Raw genomic sequence first — 15,778 nt, forward strand, 5'->3', positions numbered from 1 at the left:
ATATATAAACATGTTTAATGATAAGTCGTTTTTATATATAGTTTTTAGATGCATTTAGGTTGCATTTTAGAGCATTTAGTTTCATATTTAGGTTCATTATTGCATTATATTCTTAAGTTATGATTTTCTACTCCTATTCGGTATGTTTTCTTGTTTTTGATGAATTTCAGGCATTGAAGACTTATTTGGAGTATGATTAGCTAAGCTTAAGGATTAGGGCACTTGGAAAGAAGCTACAATGAATAAGGATCGTATGGATATGTCATAGTACGAGAGCAAACACGAAACGAAAAATCATTAGAAGAAATGTGAAAAAGAGTCACGTTTACTCTTCTAATCATAAGTTTTGATGTGATTCTTAGAATTGAGTAATTCCACCAGCTTTGGAAACTAGACTTGAATATATTTCCAACGATAGGTGGCACGCCCCGAGGAGAGTTCTAGTCAAGGAGTTATGCCTTTCGGAAGATTGCACTGTTTCTGCTGGAATCTGCCACGCGTACGCGCGGATCACTAATCCGCCTATTAATGATATATTTAAGACTTTCCTTATCTTGTAAATTACTTTCCAAGTAATATTAGGTTATTGAACATTTATTTAGATAGGGTTTCATTCTTTCTCTCTCCTCCTCCCTCTCACGTTATTTTCTTAGGGTTTAGTTTTAGTTTTCTCTCTCTTCTTTCTCTCTATTTTTTAGTGTAAACCCTATTTTATTCTCTTTCATTAATTCATGATTCTATTAGTTTCTTTTCTTGATTTCTTTATTATATGTTTTCTTTGTAGATTTTAGATTTCATATTTTTTCATGATAGAGTAGTTTTTTATCTATGGTTAAGTTAAACCCTAGTATGATTTAATTCATGATTGTTTCTTTAAATTCTCATATTAATTGTTAATTATTCTTGCTTAATTGATTGTGCATATTCCAATACTAGATTAGGGATAACTAGTATTGTTATGATTCCATTGTCTTGATCACAACATGAATTGGATTTTGACGGATTTGAGTATTTCAATTAAGGACATGAAGTTCTTCACGGGAGTAGGTAGAATGGATTGTTAGGAAGTTAAAGCCCGTGTTTAATGTCTTTAATTTGCATGATTCCACGGGAGTAGGATTGAATGCATATTAGAGAAGCCATAGATACTCGGGAGAGGTTTATGGTACTTTATAGGGTGTACTTTTCCTTGTGAACATTTAATTTATTAGTTTGGGGTAGAAATTATTTTGTATTATTTCGTGCTAGTGGGATACTTAACTGTAGAGTTTTTTATTTTTATATTGATTAGTATAGTTTAATTCCACCATTATTCTTGATATTAATCTCCCTTAGTCTTACCATTATTTAAGGGCTAATCATAGAACAGCTTTCTCCCTGTGGATTCGACTCTGACTTACCCTGCTACATAGTTAGGAGTATTAGTTAGGTTATTTATTTTTGTTAGGTGCGCGACACGCCTATCAAATTTTGGCGCCGTTGCCGGGGAGACAGTATTGTTTTAGTTAGTTTTTATTGTTGGTGAGACTAAATTGTATATTTTTTTTTTCCCTTTTTGTGAATTTTATTTATTTATTTTTTGTATCATGGAGTCATGCTATTTTGATGATGTGGATAATTATTTTGCTAGGCAACATAGTAATAATTTTTGAAATTCTCATGTTTACAGTTTTGATGCATCATATCAAAATCCTCCCAATTTTTGCATGAGTTCTCCCGAATTACCTCATATGTTCTGTGAACCCCATATACATGTTAGTAATTCTAGAGCAATTTTTTCTTTTCCTCAGTATGAGAATGAAGTGTTTTGGAAGTATTATCATAGACTTGGTGATTTTATTGGTCCTAATCATGGAATTGAACTGTGGGATATGTGTCTAGTGATTTATGAGGGGTTAAATGAAGAAACTAGGATGGTGGTAGAATCTATGTGTAATGGAGGATTTCTATTCCAATCGCCTGATTATTGTTGGGATCTAATTGAGTGGTTGGCTAGGGATACTTATGAGTGGGAGATGTCTTTATCTGTTTTTTACCCCAAACTTACATACCACCATTAGTAGATGGTTTGACCTCTCTTCCCAATTTGAATGTCAATCTGCTCAGACTTCTAGCCCCAATTCGTTTATTTATGATGATAATGAGGGGTGGATAATAAATGAGAGCTATTGGGATGATGAAAAGATTAAAAGAACGACTAATGTGATGGATGTTTTGCAAGAGGAAGAAGCCATGGTTGAAATTTCCTCTTTGGAGAAAAGTCAAGTTGAGCGTGAGGTGATTTATGAGTCTTTATCGGTAACACCTACTGTTTTTGAGTCTCATGTTCCTTCTCTGAGAAACTTGATATTATATCTTCTTCCCTATATTTATCTCCATCGTTCCTTTTTTCTCCCCTTTTGAATGACTTTCATGATAATGTGAATAATGTACAATTAGTTTCTTTTCCTTCTTTTGAGTCATGTAAAAAGACTAACAATTTTTCTTTTACTTCTTCTTGTAAATATAATTCTTCCTTTGATTTTTCTTTTTATAGTTTTATTAATTCTTTAGTACTAACTTTTTTCATTTTTCCTTTTCACTCTTATATAATATGCTCTGAGATGTCTGCAGGAACATATGATAAGCTTCTTAGAGCATTGAACTATTACGAGTATCTACTAATCTTAAAACGTCATGCAAGACCTTAAATTCGCGCTTTTCGGAAGGCAACCCGAGTTTTAACTTATTTTGTCTCTTATTTTCTTTATTTTTTATTTTGATTTTCTATCTCTGTTTCATCATTTTTTTGAGTGTTTTTATTGATTATGGTGTGTTTTGTGTGTTTGTTGTAGGTAGAACGAGTTTAAAAAAAAAAAAATTCAAACAAAAAAATCTGCCCAGTACCACGCCAGTCGCGACCCACGCCCATCGTCATCCGACCGACGCACCACCGCCGACCTTCTACCAGCACCACCACCATCATCACACCCTCCGTCTTATTCATCCTCCTCATACACACTCCCCTTCAGGTTTACCGGACTACCCGCACCAACAGTTCACTATCTCCGACTAACCACGACGGCGCATCTCACCCCCTCACCGGCGCCTTCGAAATTCCGGCATCCACCATGGTGCCATACCCGCATCCTCTGTCTCCTCTTCACAAACCACCCCGCTTGCAACACCAGCGTTTCAGCACCCACTCACCCACCATTCTTTCGTTCCCCCTGCTCTTCTCATGCCGCACCACTCACCACCACAAGTGACCACTACCTCCATATTTTCGTCGGTGATTCTCCCACCCCAGCGCCGCTACAACCAGCCCCAATAGCGACCCTCCGTTTGAACTCCCTTTCGTTCCATCCTCGTGACCTCGTTATTCTCTCTTCTCGTCCTTTTCGGTCTCTTTTCTTCTATTTTTTATTTTATTTTTCCTTTTTCTACATGACTATCTAATTTATTTTTATTTTATTTTTTTCTTATTCATCAATGTTATTCAAGGGTTTCTTCAATTCGGCACAAGTTAATTCAAGTTGGTCTTTCACCGGCATTGGAACGTGATTTTGAGCATATTTGACTCTTCTCCCCAATTCAATGGGTAGTAAGCATCTTTTCTCACTTATAATTATTGTTAATGTTCATGCATCTCCACTTTTGCTAGGATTTTGTTTGTTCACTTGTTAGAATCTTGCACATTGATTGAATTGTTAGTTCGTCGGATTGTCGGGATTTGTAAGTGATTTTGTGGTGTTGTGACTTTCGGTGGGCAATTTTGGTGATTTGGTGATCCCGGGGTTGCTTTTCGTTCTTTCTCTGAACTGGTTTTTTTGCAGTGAGGACACTGCAAAATTCTAGCTTGGGGGAGGAATATTCTATCCTTTATTTGCTTTCTAGTGTAGATTTCATTGCTTTTGTAGGATGTTGCACGATTTGTACTGCTTATTAGGAGTGGGAGTTTACGTGTAACCAAAAAAAAATTGTACTGCTTTCTTAGTTGCATTAGCATATTTCATCTCATTTTAGATTTCATTTCATTTTAGTTGCATCTATGGGACTACTGCTAAGACTTTTTGAGAACCTTGCTGATATTTTACTACATTTGTTAAGTGTCACTCATCTTGTTCATGATACTTCATAGCATGATTGTTTCGCAACTGATTGTTTGTGGTAAGATTAATTGATCTCTCTCTGACTCGATTTAACATTACTATGCAGACACCTAGCCTAAGTGAGCTTTTGTGCCTATAAACTGACTGTGTCAGTTCTATTCTTTCATGTGTGATTAGTTCCTCGTTGTTGCATTGATCTTGACTTTGACTTGGTACTTCTTGATATTTGATAGTGCATACATTTTGATATGATTGAGGCGTTTCATTTGATGATCTTAGCTCCAGAGTTATTCTTGTTTTCATATTATCCTTCCTTTAGCCCCGCTGAGCCTTTTCTGACTTTGTTCGATTGTTACCTACATTACAAGCCTTGACCTCATTTGATTCTTGTCCCAAGCCTAGCTTGGGGGAGCAAGTATTAGTTTTGTTTTGGTTTGTATTGAATTGAAGTGATCTATTTGTGGTTAGAAGAATGAAAAAGTATGTTTAGTGAGCTTTGAAATTGAAATGAAAGTTTGAAAAAAAAAAAGAAACACAAAAAAAAAATTGAAAAATGAAATGAAAAAGAAGTGAAAAAGAGTGGTGAATAAAGTGAAATAAAAAGGGCTATGATTGAATTTATTGAGTGAAAAAGGTTGTTGATTATATTTGGAGATTGTTGGTTGTTGCATGGAGTTGTGATATGTAACAACCCATATTTTCAAGGGTGTTTTAATTATCATTATTATCCAAAATTATATATATTAGATCTTCTTATTATATTTAAGTTGGAATATGAAGTTTATGTTTTAATTAACGATATTTTAGTAGTTTTATTATTCTTGATATTATATGTTAATTAAACAATACTTTAGATGCGTTTAATCTACAAGTATATTTCGGAAAATGATTTTGAATAACTTGGAGTTCGAATCGTTATATGTTAGTTTATCGTAGTTAGCAACATTTACAGTATTAAGTTAGTAAGTCGTGTTGTATTTTAGATGTGAACAGAATAGAAAACCCGAAAATTATAAACACCACCCGCCTTATTGTTTTAGTCGGTCAAGAAACAAAAGAAGAAAAAAAAACACCAAAACCCCCCTACCGTTTCTCTCTCCCATGGAAAACCAAACCCTCATTCATTCTCTTCCACCTTGAGCACCATCTCTAATTCTCTTCCCTGGTTTGCTGTTGGAACTCGTCGGTTTCCCCACCCTCATCGGAGCTTCTCGCCGCCGCAAGCTAGCGGCGATATTTTATGCTTTCCCTCTCTCCTCTACTCAGTTAGTTGTTGTTGCGAATTGGCGGTTTTGCCGCCGTGGTTGTCTGCTCCTCCACTGCCCAGCTGTCGTGATGGTGTTGTGTTGTTGATGTTGGGTTACTGTTTGCTAGTCTCCACCGTTTTTCTCTCTCTCTCCTCTGATTTCTATTGCGTGCTGTTGCTGGGGCGTCGGTGTTGATGCCGACACAGTCCCGCAATGCTGCTGCCGCCACTGTCGCGGTGTTGCAGCTCAATTCTAGCCACCAGTGAGGTGCCACACTCTAACTCTCCTTTCTCCTTAGATTTATATAATATTGTTTAGGTTTTTAGAATTTCTGTTTGTTCATGTGTGAAATGAATTGAGCTACAAAACATACTTCGTTAGTTATCATTTTAGATGTGAGTTGAATTAATTTCGTAGACTCTGATTCAATATTACAAGTTCTAGGAACTTAACGCTTTATGATATCAGCATTGGCTTTGAACTATGGACAATTGATTGAGTTGTTGAATAAATTATTAGAACTAATAGATATCATCTATACTTTATTTAGTTGCCTTATAAAATTTAAGATAGAAATGTTGGACTAACCTATCATTAAAACTATTATGCATAGTAATTCTCGTGACTTGATTGTACATAGTAGACCTTAGAAATGGTAAATCTTTCAATATATATACCATGCAAAATTTTAGTTAGAACTTAAGATTATGGATTCATGAACTATTTTGATCCTTAACTAGCCTTAATGAGATGTTGAGTTACTAGTTGAAAGTTCTTATTGAATTGGTTAAAGAGTTACTATAGGGAGATGTGTTTTGTGAGATTTAGAGTATGTAAAGTATATTATTAAAATTTACAAGTTTATGAGTTTGTTATATTCTGAGTTATGAATCATGATATTATTTGGATACATCGACTTACTTGAACTATAAATGAAAAGTATGGAATTAAGTTGTATTCGTTTATTATAGTTGTAAATCACCTTAATTTCTAACTGTTGGAATGGACATGGAATCATTTGAAATTGACTTGTTCTCAAACTCATGGTTTAATTGTAATGAAATTACATGAATCCTATCAACTAATTTACTTGTCAAGGTGGATATGAAACTTAGTGTAATGAATTGCTGATGGTCATTCCCTATGTTACTTGAAATGGATATGAACTTGTATATGATTGATATGGATTGAAGTATATCGTATGTACTACCCTGATATAAAATGTATTGGTTCATTCGTGTGATTGTAGAATCATTAATGATATCGACGTGGATATGGATTTATATAGAATTGTTTTCGATTGAAATGCATAGTATGAACTACAATGTTATTGAATGGATCGATCAACTTGTGTGATTCTTGAATCTTGATAATATTGTTTGATTTGATCGATACATAATAAGGTTGTTGGTTATTTGATCATTGTGAAAGAAAGATTGTACCTTTGTTCTTCTTGATTTCTTAAAAGATATTAATTGTGGAAAATAAAAGATTACATGGACTAACTATTGAGAATATAGATGTTTTGTTATATTATCTTCGGCCGAATTGGCAAGATATTGGATTGATTGATATTCACCGCATGTGGCAAGATACTAAACCGTCCTTTTCTCTAGCGTGGCCGGCCGGGGCTCCCGGGTCACATAAAAGCTTGAGTTGAGGGGTGTGCACACTATAGGTTATTGGCCATTGATATTATTGGTAAACCGGCCGGGGCTCCCGGTTTACAATATTATAGACCGGCCGGGACTCCCGGGTCTATCATTTGCTATTTAGTGGGTCGGTCGGGGCTCCCGAATCCATTCTGACTTTATCTTTGGATTATTTGATAACTCTTGTTTGATGAAATGATCTTTTGGAACTTGATAATAATTAATATTTATTCCACGTCTCGTATTTGATTATCAAAGATGAATTACTCGTGATTATGGACTCAATGAATTCATTATTAATATATTAGGATACTCAAACGTCGTGAACATGCTACTCGATTACTTTGTGATTTCGGTGATGAAACTTATTGGTAACTCTATTTGACTATATTCTTGTCTATATGACTTACATGGTTATTTTACTTATCATGACTATGTAATTTATTTTGGAACTTGAGGATTACGAGTATTGAACATAATTAAGGTAGTTTTGAGATACGAATTCTTTTGGCTTTGAATGAATATAGATTAACATATAAAGTTTATAAAGCGAAAACTTCATATAAGAATATAATGAGAATTTGAGTTATACGTTTATCTTTTGAAGTACATATTTTGGATGCTTTCATATTTTGCTTAAGGTGGAGTGTTGGTACTCAGCTTTTGCTGACGTGTGCTATATTTGTGTTTTGTTTGTGTTGTTCTTTCCCATGTGGGGTTGAACCTGTAATGATCCATATACTTTGTATAATGGTGAGCAGTTGATACTAGAGCAGGTTTCTTGTTGGATTCGCGAAGTTTAAGGTGAGGACGGAAATTCATAGAGGAACTTTATATTCGAAGACTTCGAAATGTAAATTGTACGTGGGTTTAAATATGTATTAGTTATATTAGTCTTGTTGAGGTTTTGATTGAAGATTTCTTTGATTAGTTTGTAATACTGATTAGTGCCATTAGGTTTGATTCCCTCTTGAGGTTGTTTCCGCGAAAGCGTTGACGGTTTTAGGTTTTGAGATGAAGAGTATTATATTTTATTGAGTTTGTAAACAGGTTTAAATTATTTCCCACTTTGGGTTGTCCAATTTTTAGAGGAAATGCTGTCGAAATTTCGAGTCAAATTAGGAGACTATTTTATTAAGGTTTGTATTAATTGTGATTGAGGATCGGGGCGTTACATGATATATCTTGGTCATATTTTCAGTTATATGATGCTCCCCCTTCTTGGTTTTTCCACCACAATTCCCAAATTATTTCCATACCTTTAACCTCAGCCCCATTACAATCCTTAAAAGCCCTCTTGATCATTATGTATTGTGTTATTGAGTATTAAGTGAGTCAAAAAGTCAAAGTTAAAGAGTATTTGCTTCATCTGAGTTGACTTATTTAGGATGAGAGTCATTATTATTTATCCCTTAAACACATGAGAGATTTGAGTGCACATAACTATAGTGAGGCCTGTCATGTTTGGTTAAATCCAGTTTGGGAGAGATGGTTTGTGGTATGATGGGAGAGTCGATTGCGATACATGATATGCTATGCGGCTTTGCTCGAGATTGTTTCAATGCTTGGTTTATGTAGTGATAATATCTCTTGTGTTTTCAATTGAGTGTTTAACCCTGTTGTAGTCTTATATTTTAGGTTGTCTAACTTTTCCGATGTCTATGTCTTATTGCTTGAGGACAAGCAATGGTTTAGCTTGGGGGAGTTTGATAAGTCCTCTTGTGTTTTCAATTGAGTGTTTAGCCATGTTGTAGTCTTATATTGTAGGTTGTCTAACTTTTCCGATGTCTATGTCTTATTGCTTGAGGACAAGCAATGGTTTAGCTTGGGGGAGTTTGATAAGTCGTTTTTATATATAGTTTTTAGATGCATTTAGGTTGCATTTTAGAGCATTTAGTTTCATATTTAGGTTCATTATTGCATTATATTCTTAAGTTATGATTTTCTATTTCTATTAGGTATGTTTTCTTGTTTTTGATGAATTTCAGGCATTAAAGACGTATTTGGAGTATGATTAGCTAAGCTTAGGATTAGGAGCACTTGGAAAGAAGCTACAATAATAAGGATCGTAATATATGTCATAGTACGAGTTTGAGCAAAACGAAGCGGAAAATCATTAGAAGAAATGTGAAAAAGAGTCACGTTCTACTCTTCTGATCATAACTTTTGATGTGATCTTTAAATCGAGTAATTCCACAGATTTGGAAACTAGACTTGAAATCTTTCCAACGATAGGTGGCACGCCCCGAGGAGACTTCTAGTCAAGGAGTTATGCCTTTCGGAAGATTGCACTGTTTCTGCTGGAATCTGCCACGCGTTACGCGCGGATCACTAATCCGCCTATTAATGATTTATTTAAGACTTTCCTTATCTTGTAAATTACTTTCCAAGTCATATTAGGTTATTGAATATTTATTTAGATAGGTTTTCATTCTTTCTCTCTCCTCCTCCTCTCACGTTATTTTCTTAGGTTTAGTTTTGTTTTCTTTCTTCTTTCTCTCTAGTTTTTAGTGTAAACCCTAGTTTTATTCTTCTTCATTAATTCATGATTCTATTAGTTTCTTTCTTTGATTTCTTTGATTATGTTTTTCTTTGTAGATTTAGATTTCATTACTTATTTCATGATAGAGTAGTTTCTTTTATCTATGGTTAAGTTGAACCCTATATGATTTAATTCATGATTGTTTCTTTAAATTCTCATATTAATTGTTAATTGTTCTTGCTTAATTGATTGTGCATATTCCAATACTAGATTAGGGATAACTAGTATTGTTATGATTCCATTGTCTTGATCACAACGGGAGTTGGATTTTGACGGATTTGATTATTCAATTAAGGACATGAAGTTCTCCACGGGAGTAGGTAGAATGGATTGTTAGGAAGTTAAAGTGTCGTGTTTAATGTCTTTAATTTGCATGATTCCACGGGAGTAGGCTTGAATGCATATTAGAGAAGCCATAGATACTCGGGAGAGGTTTATGGTACTTTATAGGGTGTACTTTTCCTTGTGAATATTTAATTTATTAGTTTGGGGTAGAAATTATTTTGTATTATTTGGTGCTAGTGGGGATACTTAACTGTAGAGTCTTTTATTTTTATATTGATTAGTATAGTTTAATTCCACCATTATTCTTGATATTAATCTCCCTTAGTCTTACCATTATTTAAGGGCTAATCATAGAACAGCTTTCTCCCTGTGGATTCGACTCTTACTTACCCTACTACATAGTTAGGAGTATTAGGGTAAGTAAGAGTCGAATCCACAGGGAGAAAGCTGTTCTATGATTAGCCCTTAAATAATGGTAAGACTAAGGGAGATTCATATCAAGAATAATGGTGGAATTAAACTATACTAATCAATATAAAAATAAAAGACTCTACAGTTAAGTATCCCCACTAGCACCAAATAATATATTTTCAATTTTATTAAATCATGAAAATAATTTCATTTGACTTTTGAAATAGTCAAATCATTTTAAAACTAATTTGTGTTTATATATAAATATATAAATACTAAAATATATTTATAAAATTCTTTAAAATTATGTGGGATTACGGTCTACCCCCCTTGAAAGAAATTTTGTCCCGAAACTTGACACAAAACTCACATACTTTCAATTTGTACTCATCTTTTCAAAAGTTTAAAAAAATTGTGCCACCTGTGCACTTTTCCCAGTCTTAAAACACTTGTGTTACTTATGAACACATTTTCTCATGCGTAGAATCTACTTCTTTTGCACAAACATGTGTAAATTGCCCAACATAGACATACAAATGAATGAAAATTTCATAAAAATAGGCAAAAAGCGCGAAATTTATCACATTCTAACCCCTTAAAGAAAACGAGTTACGCCCTCGTAACTCACCTCAAGGAATAGGTCTGGATATTTCTTTCTCATATCATCTTCGGCTTCCCACGTCGCCTCTTCCGACTCGTGGTTAGACCAAAGGACTTGCACGATATGGACATCCTTATTACGTGTACTACGCACCTTCCTATCGAGAATCTTTTATTATGTTTTTTCATTAAGGTATTATTATTTCTTTTTTGTTTAATTGATTTCTTTTATTATGTTGTTCTTTTTAAATGTAGTTTTTACTCTGTATTTCTTGATCGAATAGTTTTCTTTCTAGGATTTGGGAATCCATGTTTATGCCATGATTTTGATTGGTTTTATTAAGGTTTGATTAGTCATTCATATCTCTGATTGATTAGGTTTATATTGTTAATCTTTGCAATTTGATCAATTGTTGGATTAATTCTTGCTAATAACGAGTCATAGATCAACAAGTAGTACACTCCTTAGAGGCTTATCTACAATTAGCAAATCTGACTATGTTGGCAACCGTATTGCATATGTTGATTTGAGAGCGTTAAGACATGGCCATAGGATTGACATGGGCTCTAGATATTAGACTAATTGAATTATTGATGGTGTTTTTGGTAGATTTTGAATTATAAAGATGGAGAACTATTATCCTAGGTCCTTTTATTTGGCTTCGTTATGTTATACACTTAATCCAATATAGTTTTGTAAGACTCCAAAACTTTGATTTTAAATCTTTATAAAACATTCACTTTTCATTAAAATATCTGACCAAACCTTTAGGGTGTTATCGCCGCATCTATTGTTAAAATAAATGCAAAGCTAATTATTAAGAATAAAAATTTAACTTACAAACCAAAGTATCAAATAAACCAAACTAAGTTGTCTAATTTTAACCAATCCAAAACTAAACAATCTCAAATAACAGTACTATAATATTTATTGAACTAGGTGAACTTAAAAACTATAGATTTGCTCATTCCTGCAACGTAGTCACTTTCACCAACCTACACAATATAAATAGGAAAAAGAACAAAGAAAAAAAAAAAACACAAAAATTAGCAAAAGCTAAGTAATTACAACTCCATCACGTAAAAATAATAATAGTTATATTTTGAAAATAATTTTTATAGCATAATACAGACAAGTATAACGTAGTACAGACAAGTATAACATAATACAGACAAGTATATAATATACTTCACCATTTCAATTATTTCAAGTTTATATGAGTCATGCAACAACAAATTTAATTATTTGAGGGGAATTGAATGTCAGTTGGCCGGGACTGATCTCAGTAACCACCTACTTCAACATGGATCGTCACCAAAATAATTAAGAGCAATGGCCAATATCGTTTTGCAGAATGTCCCTAGTGTGCAGACCCCTCGCTAATCTAATGGGTATCCGCGATGCGCATCAATAGTATTAGGAGGAAGACAATAAAGAGTTGTAACATAATAAAAATCAAGTATTGTTCATCACCTATGGAGGATCCAAGTCCACAGGTTAATTTCCTCAATGATGTTTCCACTTTACGTGGTTAATAGATTTTAAAAGTTATGACACATCAAACATCACATTAACTGATTAACATTAACAGGAACGTCTTTAATTCAATAAATATTTTTCACAACTTAACCACTTTATAGAATTATAATAATCAACGTCCATAATTTATAGTAATTAATACGTCCATCATTAGAGCCTCATAGATCGAGTCATAATATCAACTCAAAATATCGTTCGTAACATCATTAACTCACTAGTTGTACCCATTAAGTTACATTATCAACATTAGTATAATTTTTAATATGATGGTTACATATGTACATTATAATTCCGAAGGTGATAACAAAATACTAGTAGATACATACGTATTATACGCAGGGATAGTAGTACTAAAATAATTATTAATAATAATTTTAGTCATAACAAGTACTAATATCATTATTGTCACATAATATACATCTAACATAGACATAAAATCACATAACTACATGTATTACACATAACACACAATATGTCATTGAGTTTCTTGCAAGTATGAGAGATTTGGAGATTTATCTTGTAAGGATGAAACGCAATTTCATGACCTCTGTTCTTTGGGAATGAAAGTGATTCCAATACCATTAGGTTATCACCTGCTGATCTCGACCTTTCTCAAAATGGAGAAAGTTGCCTATTTAGGGTGCGTTATTTTCACCTTAATAAATTAAGTTTTAGGTCCAATAGGTTCAGATAAGTTCAGATAAGTTTCAATCAGGTCCAAGCAGAGCAATAAGTTCCAATCAGGTCTAATAAGGTCCAATAAGTTTCAATCAGGTGCAATAAGTTCGAATCAGGTCTAATAAGGTCCAATAAGTTCCAATTAGGTCTAATCAGGTCCAATAAGTTTCAATAAGGTCCAAATAGTCAATGATTAATAAATATTTGTATTATTGTCCATTATTTTGTTATTCATACACTATTAGTTGATTATGTTATTAATAAAATTTTAATTAAAGTACAACAATGATTATATCATATTATACTTGTATTTTGTCTATTATTTTATTAAACGTTTGTATTATTGTCTATTATTTTATTATTCATATGACTATTAGCTGATTATGTTATTATTAAATTTTTTTAATCAAAGTAGCACAATGTATAGTATTATGCTTGTATTATTGTCTATTATTTTATTATTCATATTACTATTAACAAGACTATTAGATATATATTAGTGGTGAAAGTTTAGATATGCAAGTATATATATAGTATATGTTTTTTGTGAAATTGTTTATCGTAAGAGATAATAAATAATAAATATTTTTTAAAAGGGTAAATTTTAATAATTATTATTTCATAATAAATTTTGAGGGGTAGTATGTTAGGGGTAATATTTATGTAATAACTCATCAATAATTTTGTCTAATAAGGTCAAATAAGTTCCAGTTAGCTAGGTCCAATAAGGTTTAATAAGTTTCAATCAGGTCCAATAAGGTGTAATAAGTTTCAATCAGGTCCAATAAGGTCTAATAAGTTCCGATCAGATCAATAAGTTCCAATTAGGTCCAATAAGTTCCAATAAGGTTCAATCAGGTCCAATAAGTTGAATCAGGTCCAATCAGGTCTAATAAGTTCAGTTCAGGTCCAATAAGTTCAATTCAGATAAGTTCAGTTCAGGTCCAATAAGTTTAGTTCAGATAAGTTCAGGTCCAATAAGGTGAAAAGAACGCATCCTTAGAAGGATCTAGGTAAATAGAACTCTCCATTTTAAAGTTCTACTTTTTATGAGCAATTAACAACTTGTCCCACTTGTGATGAATTGGAACTTCAAAAGAAAAATAATTTTCAATAAAATATTACTTCCTACAATCCTACACTCAACAAAACAATATCAAAAATTAAGATGGTTTTGCTTTTCAAACACGAGACATAAGTGCCGAAGAAATAATTTGATATGATTTTGGTATGAGGTATGAGTTTAGATTGAGCAAAATACATATCTAGTGTTTGTTCAATAATTTGATAGATTTAAAACCCATACCTTAAACCCATAAGGTATGGGGTTTAGAAACACAAGGAGGAGGTGGGTTTGGCTTATACCAATACCTCTAGGTATTAAATAAAAGAAAAAATTTCATTCCCAAATAAAACCAAACATATGTATTAACGACCTGTTTGGTAGTTGGTCATAAATAGTGGTAATAGGAATGAATTTGTATGTAAATTTGTGATAAATATCATTGTCCATTCCCATGGTAATGCTAATTTATCTTAAAGTGTCCACTTTTCTTCTTGAATTTTCATTCCCATCTAATACCACCTTGTATGTGGTAATGAGTGGTAATGAAAATTGCTTCCCCTTGGAGACAAAACACAAGTTTAGGGATGAGATTGCTTGCCCATGGAGAAAAAATGGCTCCCCATGGAAATTTTAAGAGTGCTTTCCTAATAAAATTACACTTAAAATTAATTCCCATTACCGTAATTTATTAACGACTACCAAACGAGCCGTATGTATCAAGTTTCAAATCTCTACCACCTTGATTTCATTCTGAGAATCAATAGAGAGAGAAGAGAGAGCAGAAGCTCTTTTTGTTCTATTATTTCAGAATGAATTAGTTACATTCTGTTATTACAAACTACTATTTATAGGCTAGGTAGTTAAGACTAGCTAACTAACTAACAGAAAAGTAAATTGTAAAAGGAAATTCATTATTACAAAGTTTATTTTCCAATAGTCTTCATATCCCCCCTTCAAGCTGGACATGTGAAGAAGACACAAGACCAAGCTTGGAACTGAGCTGCTTATGTAAAGGACCTGCTAGAGGCTTTGTGAGGAGATCTGCCAGCTGCATAGAACTAGGAACATGAGTGGTTTGAAGAAAGCAGACACCACCTGCTCTCTAACATAGTGGCAATCACGGTTGAGATACTTTGTCCTCTCGTGAAAAACCGGATTCTGTGCAATATGTTCCGCAGCAGAATTATCACAAAATAAAGTTATAGGCTTAGCAACAGGCTGATTCAAATCTTGCAATAAACTTTCTAACCAGACAACCTCAGAAGCAGCACTAGACATGCTTCTGTACTCAGCTTCAGCACTAGACTTGCTCACAGTCTTTTGCTTCTTGGTTTTCCAAGAAACCAAATGGGAACCCATAAACATGCAATAGGCACTTAATGACTTACAACTAAACAACAGAACTCCAATCAGCATCAGAATAGGCTGTAAGTTGCAAATCACATTGAGCAGAATAGAATAAACCCAAATCAAGTGTACTCTTGAGGTATTTGACAATGTACATAGCAGCTTGCAAATGGGGCTTCCTAGGACAACTGAGAAACTGACTCAGGTGTTGGGTAGCATAGGATAGATCAGGTCTGGTGATGTTGAGATACAATATCCCTACAAGCTGTCTGTAAATTTCAGGATGATCAAGGATTTCCCCATCTTAGTAGATAAGTTA

General features: G+C 33.4%; 1 long non-coding RNA gene across 1 annotated transcript; it reads left to right on the forward strand.

The window, feature by feature from the left end:
• The first annotated feature begins 4,801 nt into the window (after nt 1-4,801).
• On the forward strand, nt 4,802-8,028 carry LOC125497461 (uncharacterized). Its single transcript, XR_007274211.2, has 2 exons — nt 4,802-5,605; nt 7,752-8,028. It is a non-coding gene; the product is annotated as an uncharacterized LOC125497461 (long non-coding RNA).
• The last annotated feature ends 7,750 nt before the right edge of the window (nt 8,029-15,778 follow it).

This window comes from Beta vulgaris, chromosome 5 (genome assembly GCF_026745355.1).
Source record: "Beta vulgaris subsp. vulgaris cultivar EL10 chromosome 5, EL10.2, whole genome shotgun sequence".
NCBI lineage: Eukaryota > Viridiplantae > Streptophyta > Magnoliopsida > Caryophyllales > Amaranthaceae > Beta > Beta vulgaris.